Below are 24600 nucleotides of genomic sequence, written 5' to 3'. Positions count from 1 at the left end.
ATATCCTGAGTAAAGATCACCCAATGAATATATTGCCCTTCCTGCTAATGCCTCTGCAAATTCGTCTACAATTGGTCCTGTACCCACATTTTGGATTGTGACCTTATTGACAGGCTGCATATCTTGGATAAAGAATAAAGCTCCATTCTTCTTTGGTACTGTGAACCATCTATTTGAATATGGAGCACAAGAAGGCTCCAAAATACCCATCGTGATCTTTTCATTCAATAGTTCAATAAGCTTTGGCAAGAGAGCCTTTGGTACAAGAATGGGTCGTAGATTCCAAAGAATATAAGGTACTATAAATATCACCATAGGAGCAACAACACTTGGATATGCACATCCAATTTCCTATGGCTCAAAAGCAAAAGCTTTCCCATGTTTAGAAAGCATGTCCTCAAAGCATTTCTTCTCAACCTCTGTTAAAAACTCCTTGCTACCCATCTTCAATTCCTTCAAAGAGTTTTGTGTAAACTTGTGTCCAACTTTGTTTGGATCTCGAAGACTAGGCTGCAAAAAGGCTTGTTCCATTGTTTCCCTGCAATCTAGAGGTAGTGAAAAGGCCACTGGTTTCACTTTCTTTTCAATTGTCTTGTACTTTGTTTCCACCCGCACTTTAGGTCCACTTGTAGCATGGAAACCCTCAAGTACATAATCCTTAATCACATTGAACATCTCTAAAGAGCACACATTAACAACCTGGCTTCCACCCTGTTCATTTGACTCCATCATGGATTTGAGCTCACCCAAAGTATCAACAAATCAAAACTCCTCAAACACACATGTAATGTAGTCTCTATCATCTAACAAACCACATTGCTTTAGAACTTTCTGTACATATTGGCGATTTCCTTTCTTCAAGTCCTCACATTTCATGAAAGAAGATGATCCATGAGCTATCAAAGCTAAAACACCTGTAGAGAAAGCCTGTTTTAGATGTGGACCATGCGAGAACTCTTCTTTTCTTGTACCATTGCAATCCCGCCTTACAATGGTACGTGGCCAAAACCCCTCATTTCACTAGGATCCTTGAAGTCTTTGTTTGCCTTTGGGAGAGGATGCTCTCGTAAGCTGTCACGGTTCCTCTCATGATTCACACAAACTGTCAAGAACTGCACAGCACCTTCCCATCTCTACTCCTTATCCTAGCATAAGTTGAGCCGTCATCCATAATCTTTGTCTCCATTCGCACGGCTGTAATAAATGGTTGTTCAAGGATAAGAGGATAAGACAACATCTCCTGCACAAAGAAATTTTGCTCATCTTTCATTTCCCCAATAGTGATTTTCACATTGGGACAAGCTCCATAAAGGTCCCCTGGAGAATTTTTAGATGCCTTGACCATCCATCCATGGTCCGTATCTATTGGCCACCTTCCCTTATTGTAGAGACTCTTTGACATGAGGTTGATTTCCGAGCCATGATCAATAAGTGCAACATATGGCTCCTCGAGATCATCCACTTTGACAATAGTCTCTGTAGTGGCTCTAGCCCAGTGGTTTCTAGAGTAGTGGCTTCTATGGATGGCCTCATCGTCATCATCATCTTCCACAAATCTAACTTGTTTTGAACTTCCAAAAGAGTGGTAACAACCTACCATTCTCTCTTCCCCCTCTGCATCATACACCTATAGACCATGAGATCTCAAAGTATCACCATCACCTTGTGGTTGAGCAGACTCAACAAGACTCTGCCTCTTTCTCTTTATGATATCTATGATTTCTTCATTAAATTCACGTTTAGCAATGCCTAAGACTTCACCGAAGGTAAACTCAACCTTGCTGTTGAGAATCCTTTCTTCCAAAACCTTCTTCAAATTTGTAGCAACTTCAATGTCTTATTGTAGCCTGTAAGAAGGTCCCTTTGCTTTACCTTTGCCTTTGTCATGTTTCTTCGTTGTGGATGTATCCTCCATGGGTACCTCTCGTGGAGGAGACTCTTGTGGTGAAGACTCCCATGGAGGTACCGTATCCTTTCCTCCACCACTTCTCGTTACCCTCTTCAATGGTCCCTCATCCCCATTCTCTCGTCTTTGCTTCTCCTCAACAATAGCCTCATTATTTTGACATTTGGCAATGTAAGCATGCACTGATAGGGAGTCTACAGGATCATTACATCCCGTTTCTAAGCGAATGCAATCACCCGCTTCGTACAACACATCTTTAGTAACCTGTCCATTCTTAGCGAGCTCCAAAGCAGTGGGCCACGGCTTGCTAGCATTAGCATTGCCCTCGTTAGCATTCTTTGATTCACCCTCCTTAGTGCGTTCAATCTTCATACCATAAGTAGCTGCTTCAACCATAGAGATGGCATGGTTCATAGCCATATCATCCACATGTTTCTTCATTCCTCCTTTTCCAACATTTGTACCTAGCTGTTTACCTGTTTCCTTTAAATGTATCATACCATCCTTGAAGAAAACAATATCCTTTCTCAAAGCATCTCTAAAGCTGTCACAATCCCTTCATTCATGATCGGTGCTATCGCACCATATACACATGTGTACAAATCCTTCTTTGCTTTGAGGTCTTGGTGTTGAAACTTGACCGGATGGCTAGCCCTTCTCTTCCAACCTTGCTAGCTTGACCTTCATTTCACGCATGCCCTTAAAAAGCTCATCAAGTATAGAATCATCAAGCAACAATAGGTTTTGATGGACTTTCAAGTTTGTTAGAGACTAGACTAGCACTATTCACAACCATTTTGTCCATACGTCGTTGCCTCTTAGCAAGCAATGAGACGGCATCCTCAACATCCTTCCATTTTGTCTTTAAACCCTGTTCACTATCCATGTATTCCAAGAGTAGCTCCAATTTCTCTTGGATTTCAGAACCTGCAGCTTGCAAAAAGAGCTCTACTTTCTCTGTGTTTAGAGTGGCCCTCTCAGTTTGTGACAATTGAGCATAACGTCTTTCAAATTCCCTGAGTAGCTCTGTAGGAGAGAGTCCCTCCTTTGTTTTTGCAACCCACTCTAAGAAAGTCCTTTTTGTAACCCTTTCTGAATCCTCCATGAAGTAGACCTCCTTCAATGCTACCTTGAATGCTTCCCAACTTCCAGAATGCTCATTCCGAATCACCCTTACATGGTCTCTAATTTCGGCAACACATACTAGCTCAAAACTTTCAACCATCTGTGCTTCTGGCACTCGATTTAACTCCATTTCTTTCACATATTCACTAAGATACTTTGAAACATCCTTGCCCTCAAATTGATCCACTTTACTCACCACAGAATGAAGTGCCTTTGTAGTAGATATCTCCCTCCTCTCTATAGCTTGTTGTTGCTGCATATACATTGCAAATGCTTGAAACTTTGCATCGTACCAGGATCAAAGCGAATTCCCTGTTGATTTTGTTGATCATACATGTCTTGAAGCTTTCTGTGAAACCTTAAAGCTCTCACTATTGTTTACAACATTGACATTGTTGCCTTCATCTTTCCCTTCTCTACTTCTAGATAGAAGATCTCAACTATTTATTCAAAAGAAATACTAAAAATTGGAACATAAAATCAAATTAGTTAATTGATGTTCTTGATGTATTTTTAAGCAAGAGATATTCAATGGTCATAATGAACATGAGGCCTCCATTTCAATCAAGATGCATAGATGCAATTTCAATGAGAAATGCACACAAAGACAAATTTCTTGCAACAAATGTATATTGTATGACTTATAACTAAAAAGCTTGGTGTAGACTAAAGCTAGTGTGCATTAATATGTCCAAAAAATCTTTTTTGCTTTTGTAACTTACTCCTCCACAACAGGAGGTAGTAGATATAGGGTAGCAAGTCACAATACTTTCCACTTAGGTCAAATGGGGAAACGTGGTTTCATTGCTACATTTGTAAATATACTTAGGAGTTTTGGGTCCGAAATGGAAAGAAACAACATTGTCTTTCTATCTCTTTTGAAACATATGAAAGACTATGGTGAAACTCCCACTCCTCGTGAGATTGAGATAGCAACACACCTTGGCTACAAATACTTCGCAAACGACTCTTCCTCTAGCACGACGTTGTATGAGTATTTTGTTGGAGTAAAGGTGATATGTGTCTTGGTTGAGATGGACATGCCTATGGCTGGCTGCCTATTGACATTGATATGTGCCTTGGCCGAGATGGGCATGCCTATGGCTGGCCACCTACTGGCACTGATATTGACTCACTAACCACTTATTCTTTACATATCTAATAGAATAAGGAGATAAAGAAGTTGCTTTATTGTCCACCTGCACACAGTCTCATCTACTCCTTCCTCATTGCATACACCCCTTCTGCACACTTGCACTATGCACACCTGCAGTCTACAAGTGTTGAGCATGTGTGCACATTACGATTTTGCGAGTGAATGGCTTGTGTACACAATAGCTTCAACACCAACATCATGTGTATGCATATAAGAGTGTTACCATATCTGGAGCGAGATTTCTCAAGCGATAGGTAGACACATGGCACGATTGTGCTTGAGCATATTAATTGAATTTCATATATTATATTTCAAAGCCCATAAACTTATGTCCATATCGTAATGACCATTGTATTGTCATTTATTTGAAAATTTCAAGTATTTTGTTAGCACTACTCAAAATTTCAAGCATTCTGTGTGCACTACTCAAAAAACTGCAAATGCCAGGACTCACAATTGCAGGTATAAATGTTACACTCAAACATATGAACTTAGATAGCACCATAAAACCAAGGATCAAGACTTGAAATAGTGGCAAGACAACAAAAATCACAATAGCTAATAGTACCATATTATCTAAGAGGAGTCACAATTCATCATCTACGAAGACACTCCGTCTTTGAGGCTCTTCATTGACGAGAGAGTCAGTGTGCAGATCGGTTCCCATTGTTTTAGCCATCTCTCATCTATAATAAATAAAGCATTTAATAAAGTTCTTCCATACCATTTTAAAAAAAGAATTCAAGGATAGTCTATCATTAGTACTTGAGATCAAGTTTTCTCCTTTTGACAATTCCAAAGAGAGACAATGAAGGCGCCTTTCTCCAGCATATATCCTTCCTTTCAACACTCGAAAAAAACTTTTTTCCAAAAACTTGGCAAACCTACATGTGAAACAATGGAGGTAAATTGAAAAAAATTGAAGGTTTTTACACCAAATTACACTAATTTTTTTCAAAATTTTGCAAGTTTTTGCACCTTCAAATATAAAATTCAAAGGTAAATTTCAAAATTTGTAGGTGGGATTACACTACATCTAGGTTTTTTTCGAGCACTGCTTCCTTACCAAAGGCAGCCCTCAATCCACTTGCGTCATCTCTTAGTGCCTTACCTTGGCATAGGCACAAGAAGTTTTGGACAAATTCTCATTATAATTCCCACATTGTGACTTACCTCAACATCATGACTTTCTGTGAGGGAGGCACCGCATACCTAGCTAGGTACGATTGGGAACAGGGGACCACCGGCCCCCGGTTGGGGGGGGGGGGGGGGGTCCCCTACCCCCAATCGTACCTAGCTAGGTATGTGGTGCCTCTTGAGCAGAAGCTCATGATGTTATGCATTGTATGAAAAACATTGAAAAGGACTCTGTTTTCCTACATGAGAATAGTTCTAAATCTTCTTGTGAGGGGATCAACCTGCATAATGGGATGGGAGGGCAATCAAAACAACTAAGCACACGACAGGCAGATAAAATATCAGCTCCCCTGTGCATGAAGTTTTTTTGCTTATCCTCTACATCTGTGGGTGCCCTAACCTCCTCCTGAATATTCCATGGAACTATTTGCAGATTGTTCTCTTCAGTAGCAAGTGTTTCATCTATATCGTGCACTGATCCTTGACCTAAGTCTGCAAAAAGAATCTCATCCTCAAGAGCATCATGTGCCTTTGAAACCTTAAGTGTTGACACCGCACTAACCTGGTCTATAGAATCTGTCTGAGCCGTTTGTAATCGACATCTAGGACCATATCTTCCCCTAGAACCAAGACTGCAGGGTTTCAAGGTATAAAAGTCAAAAAAACATTGTGAAAAAAGTTCTTATAGCACAACTTGAAGAAAAACACTTCTTAGAATTCTAATAACCAAGTAATAATCACAACAACAACAATGTAGAAACAAAAAACCAAGTTAATAATTTTCCAGAAAAACTAGTAGCTCTTCTAGGATGTTCTTTAAGCTCACAGGTTCCTTCGAGGTCCATTGAACATTGAACATGTTATTGATTATGAAAGTTTACACCAAACACTCCCCTTGTATAAGCATGTATTCACTAATGTAATACTCTCCAAACAGGTTATCGATTATGAAAGCCTACACCAAACACTCCCCTTATGTGATACTCTCAAAAAATTCCCATCCCTCTCTTCGCATTTGTCTAATAATAACCCAGAGCTTGCCAATGTCAAAGCATAAAATACATTATAATCTCTACCTACAAATCTCCTAGGTAAATTTCAAAATTTGAAGGTGGGATTACACTAAACCTAGGTTTTTTTTGAGCACTTAGGGCCCTGCGTCAACACAGGGGCTCAATCTCAGCACGACAACCGCAGACCTGAGATCACTAGGTGATCTTGGCTGTTGGATGCTTAAAGAGAATCCGAAAGATTCGCCATTGCTAGACCCGAGAATCAGGACCCACAATTGAAGTTATGCATGTTACACTCAAACATATGAACTTAGATATCACCATAAAACCAAGGATCAAGACTTGAAATAGTGGCAAGACAACAAAAATCACAATAGCTAATTGTTCACTTTTCTAAGCGCATTGTATCAAAACAATTGGAAGGTGTGAATGCAATACAATAAATACTCCCAAAACTTAAAAATCTCCGTAAATGTTACTATTATTTGAAGACTTGCAATACTCCTAATGACTATATTATCTAAGAGGAGTCACAAATTTTTTTTTGTTTTACCATCAACGCGGGGAATGTGCAACAATGTACAGTTGTATATGCACTCCCTAAGAGGAGTCACATTCATTATCTACAAAGACACTTCGTCTTTGAGGCTCTTCATTAACGAGAGAGTCATAGTGCGGATCGGCTCACATTGTTTTAGCCATCTCTCATCTATAATAAATAAGGCATTTAATAAAGTTCTTCCATACCATTTAAAAAAAAGAAGTCAAGGATAGTCTATCATTAGTACTTGAGATCAAGTTTTCTCCTTTTGACAATTCCAAAGAGAGAGACAATGAAGGCACCTTTCTCCAGCATATAACCTTCCTTACCAAAGGCAGCCTTCAATCCACTTACGTCATCTCTTAGTCCCCTTACCCTGGCATAGGCACAAGAAGTTTTGGACGAATTCTCATTATAATTCCCACATTGTGACTTACCTCAACATCATGAGTTTCTGTGAGGGAGGCACCACATACCTAGCTAGGTATGTCGTGCCTCTCGAGCAGAAGCTCATGATGTTATGCATTGTATGGAAAACACTGAAAAGGACTTTGTTTTCCTACATGAGAATAGTTCTAAATCTTCTTGTGAGGGGATCAACCTGCATAATGGGATGGGAGGGCAGGTATGTGGTGCTTCTCGAGCAGAAGCTCATGATGTTATGCATTGTATGAAAAACATTGAAAAGGACGCTGTTTTCCTACATGAGAATAGTTCTAAATCTTCTTGTGAGGGGATCAACCTGCATAATGGGATGGGAGGGCAATCAAAACAATTAAGCACACGACAGGCAGATAAAATATCAGCCTCCCTGTGCATGAAGTTTTTTTGCTTATCCTCTACATCTATGGGTGCCCTAACCTCCTCCTGAATATTCCATGGAGCTATTTGCAGATTGTTCTTTTCAGTGGCAAGTGTTTCATCTATATTGTGCACTGATCCTTGACCTAAGTCTGCAAAAAGAATCTCATCCTCAAGAGCATCATGTGTCTTTGAAACCTCAAGTGCTGACACCGCACTAACCTGGTCTATAGAATCTGTCTGAGTATATGGTGCAATTTGTAATCGACATCTAGGACCATATCTTCCCCTAGAACCAAGACTGCAGGGTTTCAAGGTATAAAAGTCAAAAAAACATTGTGAAAAAAGTTCTTATAGCACAACTTGAAGAAAAACACTTCTTAGAATTCTAATAACCAAGTAATAATCACAACAACAACAATGTAGAAACAAAAAACCAAGTTAATAATTTTCCAGAAAAACTAGTAGCTCTTCTAGGATGTTCTTTAAGCTCACAGGTTCCTTCGAGGTCCATTGAACATTGAACATGTTATTGATTATGAAAGTTTACACCAAACACTCCCCTTGTATAAGCATGTATTCACTAATGTAATACTCTCCAAACAGGTTATCGATTATGAAAGCCTACACCAAACACTCCCCAGCTTGTGTACACATGTATTCATTAATGTAATACTCTCAAAAAATTCCCATCCCTCTCTTCGCATTTGTCTAATAATATATTACCCAGAGCTTGCCAATGTCAAAGTAATCTCTACATACAAAGATAAATCTCCTAGGTAAATTTCAAACAAAATTTGAAGGTGGGATTACACTAAACCTAGGTTTTCTTTGAGCACATAGGTCCCTGCGTTGACGCAGGGGCTCAATCTCAGCACGACAACCGCAGACCTGAGATCACTAGGTGATCTTGGCTGTTGGATGCTTAAAGAGAATCCGAAAGATTCGCCATTGCTAGACCTGAGAATCAGGACCCACGACTGAAGGATCTTGCTCTACTCCCTGGGGCGCACCCCGGATCCCGTTGGCGATGATCTCGACACGGTCGTGCTGCCAGAAACCCACACAAGAGTAGGTGGTGCCAAGGTGGATGCCAATGATCACTACATTGCAGCTCTGGAATCCCTGTGGCGATGCAGGCCTTTTGGACAGCCCAGGACCCCTGCGGCAATTTGACAAAATGGCAATTCTTTAAGGCTTGTAATAGCTTCATTGTGGCAAATTACAAAATTCAGACGCAGCCCCAGGACCCCTGCGGCGACACAGGCCCTTTATTTGGACAGCCCAGAAAAGAGGCCCTTCTTTCCTGATGGAAATGAGCGAGACCTTTGATTTCCTGTGAGAGTGTGACTGTACTTGCTCTTGCTCATCATCTTTGTACACACAAGCTTTGCCCCGACGGTTGTGCCTGCAAGCTACCAAGAGAAGACGTCGTTTTCTTGCTCTCATCATGAAGCAAAGGAAAGATAGCTGCTCTTGCTCATCATCTTTAAATACTACAATTTCCAAGGGCTGCACCTGATGGTTTCCACCCTTCGGAGATGCAACTTCCCTCCTTTTGCCCTGAAACAAGGGCGGTGAAGTGGCTGCAGTTACAGAAACAAGCCTCTTTGAGGGTTTGCTAATATACTTCTTGGCAATATCTAAAGGCTTGAGAAACATGGACAATATATCCTGCAAAGCAGCTTCTTCTGTATTGATAGTGGGATCAACAAGCCCATGATGCCCTGCATCTTCCACATCCTTTTCTTTGCCGGTAATTACCTCAGCAACAAATTTTTTGATTTGTATGGTGTCCTCACCAAATGAGTTAGACCCTAGTTTGCCAGATATAGAAAGGCTTGTTACAGGCTTTAAACTTGAAGGAAGATTGGCTTCCGGTTGTTCTCTTGCATTGCTGTTGACCTTTTTGCACGCATTTGCCAGTCTTGCTTCTTTAAAACTGATATATAAACCCTCAGTATTATACAGAAATGTCGCAAGCTTAGCACCACCTTGACACACTTTCGTATGTCTGATACCATCATCATCAAGATGACTATATCTATATGACCCTTCGTCATCAAGATGACTATATCTATGCTCAATTTGACCCTGCTTTCGCATATATGCGATCCCTGAAAATCTTGTAACTTTTCGCCAACTTCTCAATAGGGTGAGCTTGACTAGCAAGGCCGCGTTTGTGCACAATGTTAGCATCTCCAAATCTCCTCTTTGCTTCCAAGCATGCCGCATATGCCTCATAAAATACAGCATGAGCATGTCCAATGCCCCTTTCATCCTTATCGGCCATGATTTTGAGAGGATCAGGGCTACAATCAGCCAATTGTATGCAGATCCTTAGGAAACGAGGGTCGTTGCAGTAGCACACATTGTCACATCAAGGAGAGGAAGTGCTGCCAAGATTGCGGTGTGTTGCTTTCACAAATTTAGCTCATCCAAGCGAGGCGATCTCAAAAGAACTGCAGGTATTTTTGGCAATGCACTGTGTGAACTGGGTTGCCAGTTCAAAACCTCTTGATACAGTTTCTGCAACAGCCTCAAAGCAGTAGCATTGAGGAATCAGAGACTAGGCAGAAGAGAACAAAGATGAGCTTCTTTGAACGACTCAAGGCAAGGAGCAACTTGTGCAAAGTGGCCTCTGCAGGTACGGATGTGCATGAACTTGAAGAAACTACAATGTGAGCTTTCCCATCCATATGTAATTTTCTTGTTCAAGAGCTGCAAGCAGTTGGTGCATCTGTAGGCTTGAAAGTGGTTCGTGAGTGTATGTTCAAAAGGGATTGTGGATGGTACCATCCGTATGCTGATGGTAGCATTTATTTTGGAGTTAAATAGTCGCATGTTGCCAGAGATAATGGAATTTGGTGAGAAGATCTCGAATGCTACAATTTCATATCCATTTCAATGAAAATCATTGATCACTGTTTAAAACTGAAGCTTTAGAATTTGAATTCCCTCAACTTGGCCCCTACTTTTTATTTGTACTTACGTGGCTCCTTTATCCTATATGGAGTTTGGGAACACGATTATCAACACACCGTGCCACCCTTCGCTCACTTTCAAGTAGGCAACAAGAGCTATGGTTAGTCTATGTAGGCTTTTTCTGGCCAACCATGGTCAGAAGAGCGAGTTGGTAGTGTTCAGATGTGTTAGGTGCAGCGGAATGATTGTTTGCGCTTTGCTCAAGATGAGTGCTCCGAACTGTGCTCAAGGTTCCTTTTGTCCTTATGGAAGGTAGAGCCTTCCGTTCTTAATGAAGAGTGCTATGATCACGAACAAAGTGAATGGACAAAGTGCGTGTAAGTGTATAAGACTGAGAGATAGAGAGAGAAGAGAGATACGACACCAGAGACGTTGTAAAACCCCCTCCGAAGGCCCCACTCTTGTCGGCGAGAGTGGTCTACTTATTGATTGCACAAAGTGGTACAATGCGTATGCAATGGACTGATGCAACCTAGGACTATGCCGATGACGACGACTGTGATGACGACGACGACTTTAGGGCTGAAATCTGTGATCTTCTGACTGCTGAATTTCGAGACTGTTTCGGTGGCTGAACATGACTGTTTTGGCTGCGTTTTTATGGCTGAAAATCGGGGATCTTCTGTAACCAATGGGGGGTTGAATCTGCTACTGTACCATAGGCTGAAAACGTTGTGGTTCTGAAGCGGTAAAGGCTGAAAACACTAACGCTGGGCTGCCTCTGTCTTTAGCAAAAACGCTAGTGCTGATCTGGTGCTGAAGTCAAAAACGCTGATGGGCTGATTTGGGAAAACGCTAGCAAAGCTGATGAATTTGCTGGCGATGGCAGTAATCTGCAAATGCTAGGGTGCTGGTGGTGTTGAAGATCCAAGCAATGCTGAAAACGCCAGATCTTGGAGGTAGGCGAGGATGCGATCTAAAAACGCTAGGGGTGCTGGGGGGTACTGCTGAGAAGTTGCCTGTTGAGCGGGAAGCTCCTGCTGCCTCTTCTGCCATTTAGTGCTAACTTGGGTTTGCTTATATATTAACTTAGCAAAATTGCCCTACCTACATTTGTTGGAAAGTCACTTAAAAATAATAAGTAAAAATAACCAAAAATAGGAAAATAGGCTAAATGCACTGGAAAATTCCCCTGACTGAATCTGATGGATTCTAAAGGGAATACTGATGATCATGCTGTGTGCAACCGGAGGATATGCATCTATGCTAAGTGACTGGGCATGCACGGTCTACGAATAGACTCACAAAAGTGTCAGATCACTTCTAATCTAAACTGACTGGACTGACTGAACCCTGTTATGTTGTAGCTTGTCCACGGACACATAGGGTTGGATGTGTCACGTGACATCAGAAATAGGAGAAATCAAGAGACAACCAACTTGCCAAACAAGAATCAATGGATTTTTTAAACTAAATTTCCATAGCAACCTATGGTCAACGTTCACGGAATCGTAAAACAGTTGATAAGATCATCATCAAGAATTTGTAGTCAGGCATGTGTTACTCTTAGGATAAAATCATGAGGCCTTTTGGTTGTTCGCAACAATAACAGCTTCTTATGTAGTGACTTTAATATATTAGACGTACGTGTGGCATAGCACAAAGCTGGTGTCAAAGAGCAGGTCCGACTTGCAAGCCCATTGTTTGGCCGTGGCTGTCAAAGAGTTTTGAAGACAGCAACTTAAGGTCGACCATATAACAATCAAGGGTTATGCAAACTATTGGTGTAGGGGCTACCATGAGGGATTGGTGTGAATTGGGTTTGATTGGGAGTGAGATTGGGACATTGCTAATCAAAGCTGTTATGAAAGAGCAGACAAAGAAGCCATGACAGACCAACTCCTCATGGCCGGACGACCGCCGGAAAGTGGTCGGAAAGCGACCGATCGGTTGGCCAGTGGCCGACAGTCAATGGCCGGTGGCCGATGGTCGGAAGTCAATAGCCGGTGGCCGAATTCAAAAGTGGACTTGTCTTCTCAAGGGCGGCCACACATGGGCGGATTGGAGGGTCCGATTTGGACTTATCTACACAAGGGCGGCTACACATGGCTGCCTCTCATGAGAGAGGGCAATCCTTTTGGCCTATAAAAGGAGGCCATTTCTACACACATTATATAGTGTGAAGTTGATGCAACAAGGTGAGTGTGAGGTGGTGAGAGTGAAGCAAGGCGGGAGCTCTATTAAGGGTATAATCCCTTTGTAAACTACTTCTTGTTTTGAAGTACTAAAGCCATTGAGTGGCTACTTTCCCGTGGACGTAGCTCACATTGGGTGAACCACGTATATCGTGTGTACTCTCTCTCTCTCTCTCTACTCTATAATCTCTTGTGTGTGAAATCTATCTCTCTCCATTAAGTAATCTACTCAAATATCTATTTAGCTACATCATATTTCCTAACAAAAGCTGGGTTGCAGTGCGGATACCCTTTGGCTGAGCATAGCATCATGTCTACTAAATTCCATACTCATCAACCCCAAAGGAAGTAGCTGGCCATTCAGTTTGGGCTCCGCAAATGCCTCCAAGCATAACTGATTTCCATGCTGTCAAACGAATCATTGTAGTAGTCAGTTCACGATTTAGTACGGGAGCTACCCTCTGTGTATCTGTACAACAAAATCAACACAAATTCCTAATCAGTTTGACTTATATGTGCAATTCAGAACTATGTAATGTTAGTAATAAGGTTTTGTATACACAAGTTCTTGACACATTCACAATGTCATTTCCTTTTATGGATTATAACAACCCATCAGCTGCAGCAGAGGGACAGTATACTAGCTAGGTACTTAGGGGACTGCGGGCACCGATGTCCCCTGCCTCCATCCCCCTCAAGCTAGGTAGGAGGTCCCTCCAGAGGGTAGCTCATGATGTTGAACATTACAGACAGAAAAAAGAACTTTCCCCACATGGGAAAATGTGAATAGCGTCTTGTGTAATAAGCTCTCAGAGTTTGGATACAGGATTAGCAAGGTAAAACATGACAATGTTGATCAAGCCCTTCCGATTCAATCAGGGATGTAAAGGAAAGCTGATAAGCAATTATGTTTCAATATAAAACAAATAAATAATTCCAGTTAGTTGAACTCTACCCGAGAAACGGGCTCAAGCTAGCTAATCCATAAGCTTCTTACCAGTAAAAAAATAATCACTTTAGAAAAGCTTATCAGTAAAAAAGAAATTAGTTTAGAAAAGCTGATACCTAGAAAAGCTGATAAAGAGTCGTCACATCCAAACAATGTTACTGAGTGTATGGTTGCCACATCAATTCAAGCTTAATTTCACCCCTTTCCACATTCTGTAGCCTGACATGGACTTTCTGCACAAGCTGACCATTTTTCAGCTTGATAAGACTCTCTTTTGCAAAGCCATTTTCCTTGGTTGCAGGAATAGTACGAACTGTCACACCATCTTCGCAGTCCTGGGACTCATTAAGATTCACTGCAGCAATGAGTGAAGTAAGATCTATTTCGGCTTCCCCCATTTTATCATCAGCTGAGAAAGTGTCTTTATCATATACCACCTGCATACAACACAGTATTCCCATAAACATTTGTCATAAAATCCTACAAAGAAACCTTGGAAAATAGTTGGCTGCCAAATTAAAGTAAAAACATTTATTACTCGTCTCGAAGAACTTGAGGAAAATGCAAAGATTACATTCAATAACTTGGGTTTATGGGTAGCCACATTTTCACATATAAGCCATATAAGCACCTTAGTCACAAGTTTCTCATGCACATTGAGCCATTAGCCATGTGGACAGACATGCTACACCCACTTCTAGAGCGAAGATAAGTTATGACAACCTAGGGGATCATTGTCAAGCAAGTTTGTGATCCTGTTTGCAGAACCTATATGCCTAGGGGGGCACAGACCCCTTAGATTAGTTAATACCCCTGCATCACCGTCTTTCCATGAATAATTGTACAAGGCGTAGCCAATGTACTCTAAACGTTTTTGAAAGCATCTAACAAAATTGGCATGTACCTTAGGATCACTATTGATCCCTCTGGTCCTATGCCCATCAAATCATTCATTGAATGTATGCCAATGTGCAATCTCACACTCTTTGTTTCCTTTGTGTAGTTCTTAAGGAACTCCCCTAAGTTGCATATAGAAAACAACTACGCTGTTTCCAAGGAGCTCTTCTAATCTGTTCCATTGCAAAGATAAAGGCGTTTTTGTTTCCCATATGCTGGGATACATTGAGAACAGTTACAGTTCGAAAAGGCTACTAATAAACAAATGTATCTTTCGGTTAACAAAGCTAGTAACCAAATGCTAAAATGTGTGCCACAAAGTACTCCGTGCCAGACTTATACGAAGTGTTGCATCACTCATTGAAAGGATCTTATAAATCCAAAAACAAATCCTTCTCGAGGCTTGAATATTATTTTCAGAAAAAGAAGAGGGGTCTAAGATGGGCAGATTTCTTATTTGAACTACAAAATTCTTCCCCACCTTTCAAACTTTATAGCAAATGAACTGGAAATTAAGACTTCTTTGCTTGGAGAAAATCAAAGATATGCAATACATAAAGTGCAACAAGAATGAGGCCCACTTACAAGATTTAACGGCTTTGGAGGGTATGGAGTGGCAAGCGTAAGCTCCTCATCCCATCTTGGATTCAAATTGCTTTTTACTACCCGTGTCCTTACTTTCTGCAAAGGCAATCAAGCTAATTAAGGCCTTCGTGATGTCAGAAAAGTACAAAAACTAAAAGCCTACAACTTCAGGAGATTGACAAGGAAAGAGTCAAAAAAATTTCCAGGATGTTTGAGAAAGCAGGCTTAAACTAGGTAAAGATCATACAGAGCTGACTAAAAAACAGGAAATGTCATGGGACTGTCACAAAACAGGGACAAAAAAATAATGCTGAATTACTGAGTTATGAAACCTGGGATGCACGCATGTGCATCGATCCCACGATGTGTATATAACTGAAGTTACAAAAAACAAGCTATAAAGGCAATTCAGGTAACCAAAGGAGAATAACGTCTTCCCTAATACAAGCCAACTGGAGTCTCTCTCTCTCTCTCTCTCTCTCTCTCTCTCTCTCTCTCTCTCTCTCACACACACGCGCGCTGAGAGGAGGAAGGGAGAAAATTTACGTGATCGCCAATGCTTAACTTGACGTAGGGATGCTGGAGTAGACATCACGGACAGCCAAATCGATGCCTTGGATGACTCTAACCTTGAGAATGCCTTTGATGGAAACCATAGCGCAGCAACGGCTGATACTTTGAAAACCCTAGCAGCAGGCAGGGAGGGGGGAAGCAGTGGCGCAAGCCTCCAACAAAAGTGCAGGTAGGTCATCGTCGTCCTCCGTTGAGAAGCTTAAAAAGTGGCTATGGCGGGGGAGCCCACGACCAAGTTGCATTTTTGCATTGACAACGTCGCAGGCCGCAGGGCTCGAATATTTACTTGGTGAGCCAAAGGCTCTTTTCCCGCTATCTGAACGCAGAAGCCCCCACGTGGCATTACATTTATTTTAAATAAAAATTTAAAAAAAACGATGCGCTGCCGTGAAAAAGCTCTACGCTGCTTTGCTCTGCGCTGCCGTGAAAAGCTCTGCGCTACCAATAGATTTGCCAGCTTTATTCAGCACCTGCGTAGCCTGCTTTATTCGTTCAGCTATGCGGCCGCTTAGGTCTTGGCGAGCAATCCTTACTTAGTGGATGAGATGATCCCGATTGGCATGCAAAGCCACATGCTGAGCCACATGAGCATCTCATGCAACACAAACACTCACTTGCACAGGGTCGCCTATTAATATATGGTGACGATGATGGTGATGTTGTTGATCTTCAGCAGGAAATCACCGCTGGTTTGGAAAGATGGTTGAGGGCTTGTGAACTGCGTTCACGACTTTGTGTATTTCTTTATGTTTATATAGCTAGTGCAGCTAGCTATCTGCTTGCATGGAGTGGAGGGCCGCAACAAGGCTTGCATGAATTACATGAAGAGTGGCTGCCTAGTGCAGTTAAGAAAAAGGCCGCCATGGAGTGAAGATGGAAGAGGGCTATTGCTTGAGCTAAGAGCCATTACAGAGGAAGGTCGCCAACTGGAAGGAAAAAGGCGTGAGAAGGAGGGTGAGAGTGTCGTGAGTCTGGGGGGCACAACCTCAAGGTGCCACAAGCTAATAGAGTGGAGGCAAGCGCTATTGAGCATGCGGTCTCAACCTCCCATAGATGTTGCTTATTACTTGGTGAGCCCAGGGGACTTTTTTAAATTAACGCCACCGTATTGAGCCACTTGGATGCTCTAGATCTCAATCCTGACCTCGCTCGACGAACATGCCTTGCTCAAAAAAAAAACAAGACTCGCCTACAAGAATACAACCAAAACGCGGATCTCTTCACAACTCACAACACTCGATGTTTCAATTGCACAAGCACGACTCCAGCTCGGCAACACTGCAAGGTTCGTTATTTTCATCCAACTCCCCATGACTATGCGTTTGCTTGGCGCAACACATAAACGCTACGAGGCAGGGCATGGCTTCCGTTTCTTATAATTTTTGGAGAGACCACAGTGCCAACTCTCCACCATACTTTTGTATGGCACTTCTGCATGACTTGCACTATATACTTTCCAGTTTTGATCTGTGAGGTTTCATTGCATGATATAATGTTTAACTATTCAAATTTATTTCTTGTAGCTTGAATCAATTATTGGCTTGTGGATTGGACAATTGAGAAGCACCAATACAACATTTCAGGTCAGTGAAGCACTTCATTTTTTGTTGCAGTTTATTGATGCAACTCTTTGCATATGATTACTATCCAATGCATGTGGTGTATTGTAATAGTGAATGCACAAGTAGTGAATGCATGTGATGTATTGCAGTTACTAGCCAATGCATGTGGTGTACTGCAATAGTGAATGCATAAGTAGTGAATGCATTTTGATTTCTAATATCAATCTTTATTATTTGATGTACATAACTTTGTATCTTTCCATTTACATAATAAAAATTTTACAATCTATCTGCTTCTCTTAAAAACTCAGCTAACTCTCTCAAAAATGATCCCTATAATCTCTATTTATGGAAGCATTTAACTTTGTTTCCTCCCATAAATAAACATAATAGCATTTCTAAAATATATATCCCTTCCAAACTATGCTCTCATTGCCAGATTACTCATGCTCTTGTTTCCTTCAATGCTAGATGCTAAATGTACATTTTCATATGTCCTTCTATATTCTATAGACGTTACATAGCGAGGCCCACCAAGCAAGACTAGTTTCTTTACTTGGGAGGAATAAGAAGATGTAATGGAATTTGCCTATTCAATTTGAGAGTAGCGGAATTTAATGAGAGTACTTTCAAGAAATGATTTTGTGAGCATAGCGGGTAGACATAATTGAAGATAACAACATAATTATAGCAATTAGTTAACTTGGCATAGACAATACTTTTGCAAGAGAGAGAATTTAGAGAACATGACAACAGTTGAGGACCGAATTTATGTGGAGCCGGTCCCCCCTCCAATAGGCATTTGTATTATGATTTCTCCCATAAAAAGAGACTTGTTACAATACATTCTTTGTGTTCCTTGTGACCTAGGTGATGCAATGAAGATGGAAAGCTTCATGCATCACAAACATAACATAAACTTGAAGAAAGCTTTAATTATCCCAAGCCTCAGTCCCAAGACCTCAAACACCTTCGAAGGTGGAGAGAGCTAGCAGGGAATGAGGGTAGGGAAGAGGAAGAAGAAACATTTCATAGGAGAAAGAATTAGTTCCTCACTTATCATACTCTTGTTGCTAGCATACATAATATCATAGTAATGAAGAAGAAGGAGATGGCAAGCTCAAGCATTGAAGCATGGCTCTTGGATGGATTTGCACTCCATAGCCAAGAGTGTTGGTGTAGGCTCTCAACCTCTACTTGCTTGGAGAAGGAGAGGGAGCTCTTGCACTTTGCATAGTACACAATGAGAGTGCTTGTGAGTGTGTGTGGGTGAGTATACCCCCTAAGCACCCCGTTAGCTTGCTTGGGTCGACCCCCCCTTGTAGCTCATGCTTGAAGCTCATTGGACCCCTCCAAGCCTAGCCAATCACAAGCAACATGGGTAGCCTTGGGACAAGTGTCCCCCTTTCCCCTTTGAGAGAGAGGACTTGATAAATGCAAAAACAATTAGATAATTCAAGTAATTTATCATTGGACCCCTTTGAAGCCTAGCCAATAGGCTTCAAGCAACACATGAAGGTAACATGGGTAGGGACCTGACATGTGTCCTTGCTGCCTCTTCAAGCTGGGGCTTCCCTTGTGAGTGTGAGTGTGTGTTCTCTCTCTAATCCCTAGGAAAAGGGCTCGCCCCCCCTCTTGTAGGGATGCTTTTGACTTTAGGAGCTCAAGCACCTTAGTCATCAAGCATGACAAAGCACTTGGACTAGGGGGTATTCCCACAAGCATCTCAGGCAAGCATGTCAAGGCACCTCAAGCACCTTAATCAAGCGGCAAGTCAAGCACCTCAAGCATGGAGCCAGTCAAGCACCTCAAGCATCTTAATCAAGCACCTCAAGCATGACAAGCACCTCAAGCACGACAAGCACCTCGAGCTTGGGCCGGGTTCCCACCTCAAGCTCAGCCCTAGCTTACCTAAGGTCAAAGGACTTTTACACACATTATTGGAGGTCTTCAATGAAGCTAACCCTAAGGTCTTATGCTCCATTGGTTAGCCTTGCTCTTGATAGACCATCTCCCATTTGGGCCCCTTTACTATTGGCCCCGTGTTGAGATAGATCTATAAGCACATATCTATATCTTAACACTTGTTCCCATTTATTCTCCCACATTAGGTGATCAATTTAATATGAGAAAATCATTTGGGTTGGTTAGATATTAGATTTTATGACAGAAGATTTCTAACTTAGGCTGCCCACGGATGCCCTTGTCACACTAGGTTGCTGCCCATGGTTGCACGGCTGAGCTGGCTCTCCACCTCAGCAGCCATCTTTTCCATGAAGTGTGCCGGCCTCCTCTGCCCGCCCAACCTTAGCTCCAACACTAAGGCCAGGTTCACAGTGGCGGAAGTCTGAGAATTTCCCTGCTAGCCAATGAGCGAGCAGCCTTTTTGATGCCCCGTTCACACAGGGCGGTGGAAGAGGCTGACGAGGCTGCCACGTCAAGGCAAAGTTCCGCTTTTTCTCTTCCACCCTGCCCTATTTCTCTTCCGACCCCCCGCCCGTGAGCGCTTCCACCCTGACAAAGGTCCCTTGCAGCCTATGAGAAACAGCCATGCAAGCAGGCAACTACCGCCTTGTGTGAATAGCAGGGCGGTGGAAGACCGGCGCTCTGCTCTTTTCCGCGTGGAAGTGCCCCGCAACCCTACTTCTTCCACCCTTCCGATCTAAACCCACCCTAAAGCTGCAATCTGATTCGTTGCACAGCAGCTTTTCCAGGTTCTGCCAAACTGCCCCAATGTGACACCATTCCCAACAGTGGCTAGAAGCCAGCACCCTCTCACGCACGACCATGGTGGTCACGGGCCATCCACCTCAGCAAGGACGCGCCGCCCAGTCTGACATGGGCCTTAGACCACTCTCCAACTCATTGAGGCACTCTTGGGGAAAAGTGCGTCTCGTCATCCTTGAGCCGTTCAAAATTTGAAGTAGCCAGTTGGGAGGAGGGAAAAAAAGGAGGAAACCCTGCTTACAATATCAAAAAACTAGTGTAAATTTGCAAAAATTCCAGTTTAATTTTCTCAAGATCCTTCTAGGAACATCTCCAAAGGGATTTCTGGATATTTCAAAAAATGAAATTTCCCGAGCAATGGATTGAGGACAAGCTTAAGAGATACCTAGGCTGCTATGTAGTTTCATTGTATTCCAAACCGGTCGGCCTTTTATTGTAAAGATTTGTTTCTCTTTAACATATTCTTGCTCACCTTGCTGGTAAATATTTAAACAAGAGAAAAAAAAGTGATAAAATCACGAGGCCCGCAATGGAGAGAGAGAGAGAGAGAGAGAGAGAGAGAGAGAGAGACTCAACATTGATGATCAAACTATGAGACCGAGCCTGGGGTAAGTTCACAGACGTAGCTTCAGAGAAGCATGAAGGAAAGAAAACCTCTTTGCAATGAATATCTTCTATGTGCTCGGCCAATAAAAAATTATGCATTTTTAACAAGTGATAAATCACGAGCCCTACCACCAAGAAGACGAGACTATAGTAAAACTTAGGACAAATTGTCAAAATACTCCTCTAATTTGTGGAAATTCCTGAAGTACCCATCAAAATTCCTAAAAAATATGCTACTTAAATATTGAGTGAATAACCATTACCTGCAATAGGGTTACATCTGTAAAATACTTGCCCAAAAAAAGTAGCGTCGTAGGGTTTGCTGCAACCCTTTACCCACACTTCTTGATGTGAAGGCCTACAGAGCTTGTATTGCTATCCCCCTCAAAATAGCCCATCCATCCCAAGCCTACAAGAGGCAAACAAGCATGGCATTAGAGCGTTGGTCTAGATTCAGTGTCTCCTTGAGTGTGGTCATATCAATGAGACTTGCCATTTAATTAAATCGTGGAACAATTCTTGCGCAGGGACTGCCCATTTAATTAAATCGTGGAACAATTCCTGTGCAGGTTCTAACTTCTAAGCTATGAATATTAAAATTGAAACCGAAGGCGCGCCGTACAATGCACATCGTGCTCAAAAAAGACCTCCTAGATTTAGTTCCATCCCACCTTCAAAAACATGAAATTACCTCTCAAATTAGAATTAGAAAGTAAAAATACCTAGGAATGTATTGAAAACTTTACGGATTCAGCCTCTAAATTTTTCAATTTAAAGGTGTGTCAAGTTTTCGACAAAATTATTTATTCCAAGCTCTAATGCACAGACCTTCCCGGATGGAGCAGAAGAACTTCAACATTCATAGACACTTGGGAATGTATGTGCGCATGTTATCTATTATGGAAAGGAACTTGGAAGTTGGGAGGAATTGCACAAGGTGTCCATTGTAAGCCATTGATCTTACAAGATTGTCCCAATTTTAGCGTCCATTGTAAGCCATTGATCTTACAAGATTGTCCCAATTTTTCAAAGTTAGCTCAAATTTACAGCCATATGCACTCAGAAACCATATAGATTTTTAATGCATGGGAGCATATTGGTTAGAGCAGTGAGCACAATGAGATCGTGGTTCAAGGATTGACGTGTGTAATGGAATTGGCCTATTTAACTTGAGAGTAGCGGAAATTAATGAGAGTACTTTTGAGAAATAACTTTGTGAGCATAACGGGTGAACATAATTGAAGATAGCAACATAATCATAGCAATTAGCTAACTTGGCATGAACAATACTTTTGCAAGAGAGAGAATTTAGAGAACATGACAACAGTTGAGGACCGGATTTATGTGGAGCCAGTCCCCCCTCCAATAGGCATTTGCATTATGATTTCTCCCATTAAGAGAGACTTGTTACAATACAGTCGTTGTGTTCCTTGTGACCTAGGTGATGCAATGAAGATGGAAAGCTTCATGCATCACAAACATAACATAAACTTGAAGAAAGCTTTAACTATCCCAAGCCTCAGTCCCGAGACCTCAAACACCTTCGAAGGTGGAGAGAGCTAGCAGGGAATGAGGGTAGGGAAGAGGAAGAAGAAACATTTCATAGGAGAAATAATTAGTTCCTCACTTATCATACTCTTGTTGCTAGCATACATAATAGCATAGTAATGAAGAAGAAGGAGATGGCAAGCTTAAGCATTGAAGCATGGCTCTTGGTTGGATTTGCACTCCATAGCCAAGAGTGTTGGTGTAGTCTCTCAACCTCTACTTGCTTGGAGAAGGAGAGGGAGCTCTTGCACTTTGCATAGCACACAATGAGAGTGTTTGTGAGTGTGTGTGTGGGTGAGTATACCCCCTAAGCATCCCCCTAGCTTGCTTGGGTCGACCCCCCCTTGTAGCTCATGCTTGAAGCTCATTGGACCCCTCCAGGCCTAGCCAATCATGAGCAGGAGGCTTTACAAGCAGTAGGGGTAGCCTTGAGACAAGTGTCCCCCTTTCCCCTTTGAGAGAGAGGTCTAGATAAATGCTAAATCAATTAATTGAATCTCCTAAATTACTATTGGACCCCTTGGGTGGCCAACCAATAGGTTTCAAGCATCTCATGAAGGTAACATAAGTAGGGGCCTGACATGTGTCCTTGCTGCCTCTTCAAGCTTGGGCCTTCCTTGTGTGTGTGAGTGTGTGTTCTCTCTCTAGCCCTTAGGAAAAGGGCTCGCCCCCCTCTTTATAGAGATCATTTTTGACTTTGGTGCTCAAGCACCTTAGTCATCAAGCATGACTAAGCACTTGGACTAGGGGGTATTCCCACAAGCATCTCAGGCAAGCTTGTCAAAGCACCTCAAGTACCTTAATCATGTAGCAAGTCAAGCACCTCAAGCATGTAGCAAATCAAGAACCTTAATCAAGCACCTCAAGCACGACAAGCACCTCGAGCTTGGGCCAGGTTCCCACCTCAAGCTCAGCCCTAGCTTACCTAAGGTCAAAGGACTTTTACACACATTATTGGAGGTCTTCAATGAAGCTAACCCTAAGGTCTTATGCTCCATTGGTTAGTCTTGCTCTTTGATAGACCATCTCCCATTTGGGCCCCTTCACCATTGGCCCCGTGTTGAGATAGATCTATAAACACATATGTATATCTTAGCACTTGTTCCCGTTTATTCTCCCACATTAAGTGATCAATTTAATATGAGAAAATCATTTGGGTTGGTTAGATATTAGATTTTATGACAACGTGTGGGTGATGGGCCAAACTACCAAAATTTTCTTCTTGCCGTGAATTTACAAAAGTGCAACGAATAGCCCACATTCTCCCAATCATAGTCCCTTCCCCAACGAGCACCCAATGACTTTCTGCCCCAACGTTACAAAAGTGCACCACGGTGCTCTTAAATGTTGAAAACAATGACTTACATTAGGCTGACTACTACTAATAGTCACAACTAATATTTAGTATTACAATCGAGAAGTCTATGTTTAGGTGTGCTGCTTACATTTTGTTAAGTTTGGTATCGTTTGAAGTTGATTTGGTCATGGTTTGAGGTGTGAAAGTTTTACAAGATGCATAGGATAGATACTTGGTTTTTTGCAGTAGAATTTGGGGTTAGAGAGCATCTTTAGGTGCAATAGTGTCCAATTAAGGGTTTGACAACCCCTTAGTATGACTCCATGCCCTAGTCGGGACCGTGACTATGTTCCTCAAAGACGTTGTAGAAGTTCTCCCTATGGATGAGCACAGTCCAACAACTGGACATTGATCTTGTGTGAGGATAGATATGGCCATACCATCTATCTTTGCTAGGATAATGCCATAAAATTGGATCATTACCACCGTTAAAGATCCACATCAACATAGACATTGCTAAGCTTGTTGTAGACAAAGGACTTTGTTGCAAACTTTTTTTTTTTTTTGCAAAACTCACAATTGTGAGTGAATTATATTGAACAGCCCAAAAAATTACAATGTCTAGTCATGCTCTTGTTGAGCCATGACTATAATTACATCACGGCAGCCACCCTCACCAACCCGCCGCCTCTTCCTCGATACAAAGGGTCCATAAAGTTGTCCTTTTGAGATCTTTTATTTATCGATGGCCAAGATTTTCCCCCGTCCGAGGCATTCCATCTGCTTACAACAAGGCACAAGTAGTCCTAGACCAATCCTCTGAGTGTTGCTTGCGCCTGAGCATCCATATTAGCACTTGTCATCATGCCATATACCACTTGTACCCTCCAAGAATTGCACCAAAGTTTTTCTTGGTGAATATTCTTGCCATGAACATGTTGTAACGTCTCCAAAGCAAGGAATGTGCCAAGCCCTTTGCACACAGCTCCACTATGACACTTCCATAGATAGTTTTGTATCCCTTATATTTATTTGCTACTAAGTCACAAAATTTAAG

At 41.9% G+C, this 24600-nt stretch overlaps 2 pseudogenes across 1 annotated transcript; both read right to left on the bottom strand.

Moving 5' to 3' along the window:
* Positions 1-4727: 4727 nt before the first annotated feature.
* On the bottom strand, positions 4728-16144 carry LOC147418466 (protein C2-DOMAIN ABA-RELATED 3-like; annotated as a pseudogene). Its single transcript, XR_015187239.1, has 4 exons — positions 15777-16144; positions 15231-15326; positions 13865-14185; positions 4728-5071 (listed from the first exon to the last, which is right to left on the bottom strand). The product of XR_015187239.1 is annotated as a protein C2-DOMAIN ABA-RELATED 3-like (transcript).
* Positions 8323-10054, bottom strand: LOC147418467 (uncharacterized; annotated as a pseudogene).
* Positions 16145-24600: the final 8456 nt, after the last annotated feature.

Source organism: Adiantum capillus-veneris, chromosome 30 (genome assembly GCF_014529385.1).
Source record: "Adiantum capillus-veneris isolate H3 chromosome 30, ASM1452938v2, whole genome shotgun sequence".
Taxonomy (NCBI): domain Eukaryota; kingdom Viridiplantae; phylum Streptophyta; class Polypodiopsida; order Polypodiales; family Pteridaceae; genus Adiantum; species Adiantum capillus-veneris.
Note: the sequence above shows the minus strand (reverse complement) of the source record. Positions and strands in the feature narration are given on the sequence as shown.